The sequence below is a fragment of the Atta colombica genome, unplaced genomic scaffold (assembly GCF_001594045.1).
Source record: "Atta colombica isolate Treedump-2 unplaced genomic scaffold, Acol1.0 scaffold1, whole genome shotgun sequence".
Classification (NCBI taxonomy): domain Eukaryota; kingdom Metazoa; phylum Arthropoda; class Insecta; order Hymenoptera; family Formicidae; genus Atta; species Atta colombica.
In genome coordinates this window covers 2814302-2820782 of record NW_017259183.1, presented here as the reverse complement: position 1 = coordinate 2820782, position 6481 = coordinate 2814302, and the positions used below count along the sequence as shown (strand labels likewise).

Genomic DNA, 6481 nt, shown 5'->3' with positions numbered 1-6481 from the left:
ATTCATACATATATACAATATATATTAAATATATATTGTACATGTAATTTAAATTAAATGATATTTAATTTATTTTATTAAGGATTGTTTCTATTTTTCGATAAACTTCAACTCTTATTCTCTTACTCTTCTGTCTTTTGCTTTTTTACTTTTTTGTTAGTATAGCTAAAGTATGTAAAAAAAAGCGAACAAAACTGAGGTTGAATCAAATAAAAAGTAAATTTACGTTTCAAGGACAATACAGTGATTAGATAAAAATCTTTTTATTAAAGATTGGAATTAGTAGGAAAAATTAAAAATGAAATTCGGATTTACGAATCAATGATCATAATCAACTTTCGACTAATTCCGATCATTTTTAATTATTTCTACTGAGATTTCTATGTTAAACCAAAGTTTCTTTTTCTATAAATTAAGTACGTTTATTTTGCAAGCTCATTCTATCTTCCTAAAATGTACATTTCGAGCAACCACGTGTGAAATCTTTTACCAAAATAACATTTCATTAGTTTAAAAATAAGTGTAATAAGATAAAGAGCCAAGCGGAAGCGAAAGAAAATACAAGAGACCTTCCAATTTAGTATCGAGCATTTTATTTCCAGATAGGACTTGCGCTCTGAACTGACGACCCTTAAATATACCATGAATATCGATCCAGCCGTCTCTGGTCGAGTTTCGTTCCAGTTGAAAGCTGGTATGCTATTCTGAGGCTGTTACTCGGAAATAGCGGTCGAATCATCGCCGTTATTACCAAAGAGAAGTGAAACAAATTAAAATAAATAGAATTAAGTCGAGAATTAAATATCGTTGACTCGTTGAAAACAAACATTTCTCCATGTGACGCAAGATCAATATCGGCAATCAGTAGATATTAATTATTTATTGATGAAACAAAGAAATATGAAGAAGATATCGAAGAAGTGATGTTACAACATCAACAATGAAAACGAGACAAATATACAGTCGAAATTCGAAGAAAAATTCACCCTTGTCTCATCGCGATCGATTCCCTTCGACGATGAGCGGCATCAACAATTGCCATGCGTGTCGTGTGCGGAGAAGTTTTGCCGGCACGTGACATGATACCGATCGAAATGTCAGATAAATTGCAGGTGAATCAACGAATAGATGCTCCAGATACAATCGTATCGTAATTTTGGCAATATCTAAATGCCAGGAAAGGCACGCCGAAATCATTCAGTTGGATAAAATAAATAAATAAAATATAGCAAAAAAATATTAAAATTAATAAATAGTAAAATCCAGATCGATACATTAACGAACTATAGTTAGATGTACTAAATAATATTTATTAATCACAAATTATAATTTTCCGACGATAAAATTTTTCAACAGAACGTTTCGATTATACTTAATCCATCAGCCGCAGAAATACATAAATATTCAAATATCTAATCATATTAACATATTGTGATCATCTCACATTAGAGTTACAATAGATAACAGATTTCTAAGAATTATCTCACCTTCGTGTTACAAAAGACAGTATATCGCATATGTAATCAAACTTGATAAATAATAAACGATGTAGTGAAGAATCATAATTTCGAGCTAATTCATCGTTAATAGCGAGAAAAGATAGTCAGTGAATAAAAGAATAAATTCCAGTCGTATTAATGATATAGCTTGATGTCATATCATATAAATGATTGTTTGTATGTATGTATCCTTAATAATATTGATAGATGAAATTAATATGAAGGCAAGTACAAATTATATATAATGGTAAGTTAACAGCAGTCTGTTAAAAATGTAAAAATGTAATATAAAATTTAGAATCGATTATATTCATTGATGCAAGACCGATCTTAACTGTGAGAGAGTATACGCATTTGCGTTTACAATTCTATATATTACATTTTTAATAGACTGCTGCTAACTTACCATTATATATAATTTGTATTTGTATCTTGTATTAATTTTATCTATATTATTTTATCAATTTTATTAAGAACCATTACAACCATTTATACGATCTGACATCAAGCTACATCATTAATATGACTGGAATTTCTTTTATTCATACTGACTGTTCTTTCTCGCTATTATCCCGATGAATTAGTTTGGAATCACTACATCGTTTATTATTTATCAAGTTAGACACATATGATATGGATGCGATGTACCGTCCTTTGTAACACGAAGGAAATGATTCTTAGAAATCTGTTATATTATCTATTGTAACTCGAACGTGAGATAATCCTCATAATACGTTAATATGATATTAAATATTTGGATATTTATGTATTTCTGCGGCTGATGAGGACTAAGTATAGTCGAAACGTATCGTTGAAACTTATCGTCGGAAAATTATAATTTATGTTATATTTTATTATGTTATAATTTATTTATATTAATAAATATTATTTAGTACACCTAAACACACTATAGCGCGTTAATATATTGACCTGGGTTTACTATTTATTAATTGTTGTAAGTTATACGAGCGAAAAGAATTGATATTATTTATATTGTAATAAAAATATTAAATTTCGTGTCATTAAATTTTTTAATAAATTAAATGCCAAAAAGCAAGATTTCTTTAATATAATATTAATTTAATATAACAACTGATTAAATCTGCAAGACTTATAAAAATCTTGTACATTCAAAGGTTAAGCACTCAACGGTCGAAGCAAACACCGGATAATCACTGAAATCCTGAACGATCTGGATAATACCGGATGCCTGGCAAGGCTATCCAGAAAACCACCATCTTGTCCATCTTCCACATACTTGTTTTCACAACTCTTTCGTCTCTATCCTACACTCTAATCAAAATTTTAATTGATAAAATATACATTGCTATTGAATTTTTAATTTATTTCTTCGAATTTAATGAGTAACAGTTGAATAATATTTCTCTTATACCTTTTTATTTAGTGCCGAAACATAAATTATGTCATCCTTTTTACGATATGCTTTTTATCGCACAGAATTAATTACGTCATTATTAATGACATACGCTATTAATGATGGCATTGTTCCAAGACACGAGCTATGGTATTCATCTCGAAGGTAGTAAACTACCTGACAATAGATATAAAAAAGAAAATATCATTTAAAGAATTCCAATGAAACATGTCAACGTCTTTATTACCACGCTTATTACTGTAATGCATGCATAATAGATAACGTCAAATAAAAAGTGGATGATTCTGATATTGCGGAAGAATGATAAGAGATGCTCGCTACCTCGATGCTAAGATACAGATGAATTCATACAACTCAAACACAATGTAGCAGTATAATTCTGTTTGACGTGCAGTTATGTCAATAAAAGTAATTTATGTATACACCAAAATAGTATGATATTTGTGGCATAAATTTATCATAATAAACTATTAAAATTTGCCAAAAGATTTAGATAAAAATAGTGTTTCTGAAGAAATTTCAGAAATGCTGCATTTTAAATATAAAGGATGTATCTTCAATAACGTCCACTAATCATAAGGTACTATTCCTGATAAAAAATTGAGTCGAAAAATCCTCTACCATTTTGCAATTTTTGCGACATTTTTTTTTTAGTTTTCTAAATGAGCAAAATATTTAAAACATCATCAAAATATTACACAAAGAACACCGAAAAATATCTTAAAATGATCTTATGCATCGATTTTATCCATTTTTTCGGTAATGTGTAGAAATTGATATATCGTTACTTATTGTAAAAAATTGTAAAATAGTAGAAGACTTTTTGAGTCAATTTTTTATTCAGGGAAAGCACTATATGATTAGTAGATGGGCGTTATTTCAGTTACACCCTGTATAGTAGAAAACTATGGTGATACTTAAAGAATTATTAATTCAAATTCTCTTTAAAGAGAATAAAATTTTTATTAGCGATTAAGTTTTTGTCACAAGACATTTAGACAACAGACCTACAAATTAACCTACAAATAAAAATGTGTGGAATTTTTAAATTCTTGCAAAAATTAGACTTAATCCTTTTACAAGTCCTGAAAATGTATAAAAGAATCAGAAATTAAATCATTTCGTGTAAATACGGTAAGATGCAACTTGTTCGCGGAAACGCGCGATCTAAATGATCTATATGTGACATTGATGACGTTTGACGAATGTTAAACATTATTGGCGATTCAATGTCGCTCAGCATCGCGAGATACGTCACTCACGCGTGAATGACAACGGCGACAACGATGACGATAGTGATAAATAATAAAATAATCGAAAGGCGAAAGTTGGTCCAAGAAATTTCAATTAATAGAAAACATCAGTAAGGACCACTTATATTTAAAAGAATAGATCTTCTCAATTAAATACGATGTCTACATAGATTGTTATAGATTATCGGAGTAAAGAAGAAAAAAAGAAAGAAAAATTACATTTATTTCATATCCTGACATATTATCGTATCTCAAGTACTGCCAGCTATTGAGATAGTAACGCGAAATTAAGTAACATTATTGACATAAATCAGTCCTCTCAACATCAAGACAACTTTCTGTCTCTTTTAGGGAATATTTGAAAGATTTAAAAGAGTTTGATGGAACTTCTTTAAACTGGAAGTCAAAATTAGATTTTCTGTTCATCTCATAATAAATCTGGACATGATCATACCGGAAAGTCGTAATGAATTAATCATTGTAAAAAATTAGTAGAAAAATATCGTTGAGGGATGGCAGAGACGAGGGAAGGAACATGAGGAATGGTGGAGCTCGAGGGCGTGTCGCTGGTGTCCCTCGAGATTACAACTTGTTTCGACCATCAGTAGAATTACTATCGTCGTTTGTATTTGTAAGTTGAAATAACAAGTATAAAATGTACAGAATCTAAATAGCCAAAGCGTTAAAAATCATCTCTCAATTGGGAGCTAATTCGCGATTTACTACACAGATCTCCCCATAAACCAGAATTATGCTAAAAATAACTCAACTGCACAATTTTATAAATTATGTCAAAGATAGTCATTAATGTATTACTTAAAGATGATAATAGCATTGTCATATGATAACAATGTATATCACACACACATATGTAGTATAGCATATTTAAGAATATTGTAACATTATCAAAAATTGAATCCTTTTAATGCAATTTTAATTCGATAAATCGGAAAAAAAAAAAACAGGGAAGTAGATACAGAATACATTTAACGAAAACGAGCCTATATGAATCATTAATGAAACCTAAATAATCTTATTTCCAATTTGATATCAACTGTAATCCTTGAAGGTGCAATTCCTTCATTTCCCGAGGAGCTTACGTGCAGCACGGGTTCGCAGCGATTGAACTTTAGCGCCGCTCTAAAAATAACGGTCGCCGTCGATCCATCCTTCCGCTACTGCCACGACGACGACGACGCGCATAATTAATCGATCCGTCCGTCTTCGAGGAGCATTTCCGAGAATAAAACGACAATGCTTACTGAATTGATGTCTTTACCGATCATCGTCTGGGATCACTAATACGGGACACCCACCGGTGACGGCGACGACGACGGCGACGGCGATGGAAGAATGAGGCATGAGGAGAGAAGAGTTTTCCACTAAGAGAGGCGATCTTGCGACCCATAGCGAATGAGCTTGCGTGCGGAGCAATCTGCGCAGAAGCGCGCCGAGAAAATCACTAAGCGCATATTTGCATCGGACGGAACGATCGGAGCAAAATCTCCATCGAACTTACAGATCGGACGATTCTATCGTGCTAATCATCTTTTGCTAATGAATTTTCGCGACTGCGATATGCCGAATCTTCCAGAAGAAAGACTATCTTCAGACTTCTTTGTTTTTATAACAAAGTCTGAAAGTCTCAAAGTCTGAATGTCCGAAGAACTTCCCTCTGATGAAAATAAGCACTTCCGAAGAACTTGAACTGAAAATCCTTTGAAGATGTCTCGACGATTAATAATGTTTCTAATTCCCCAATGAGTTCATCTGTCATTCGTTTAGTAGAGCACGAGACAAGCGTGACATCGCACATTGACATTTAGATAAGTGCGGCCAAGTGTCCCCACAAGTTCTTCTGTCAAGAAAAACGGCGTGTGAAGGAAACGACTGTATAGTTTTTTAAAACAATGGGAACAATAATTAATGTTAAAGAATTCCTTAATATTTAACAAATTAAAGACAAGAATATAAGGGGAAATAGGAGTGCATAGTTTTTTAACAATGGAACAGAAGGAAAAAAATCGACGATACAAACATCGCAAAACTCTAGCATATTCCCCTCGCGAAGTGGAATTCGCAAGAATTAACGAACGAGAGGAAGGCGAGACACCGAAGGGAGAAGCCATACGCAAGACAGAAATGACAAGGAAAGAACGAGGAAGTTTTAGAAATTTCTCACCTTTTCCTAGTCAGATCAACGAGAAGTTTGACAGAAACTGGGAAAAAGAAAGAGAGAAAGAGAAAAAAGAGGCTAAATCCACTAGGATCGAATAGGTACTTCGATCTAGGGAAAAAGAGGAGTTAGAGGGAAAGAGAGTAGAAGATAAGGA

General features: G+C 32.1%; 1 protein-coding gene across 5 annotated transcripts in view; it reads right to left on the bottom strand.

Annotated features, from left to right (window-relative positions):
- The window catches only part of LOC108694149 (sodium/potassium-transporting ATPase subunit alpha), a 65693-nt gene that overhangs the window by 28821 nt on the left and 30391 nt on the right, over positions 1-6481 (bottom strand). The gene's annotated exons all lie outside the window — the stretch shown is intronic.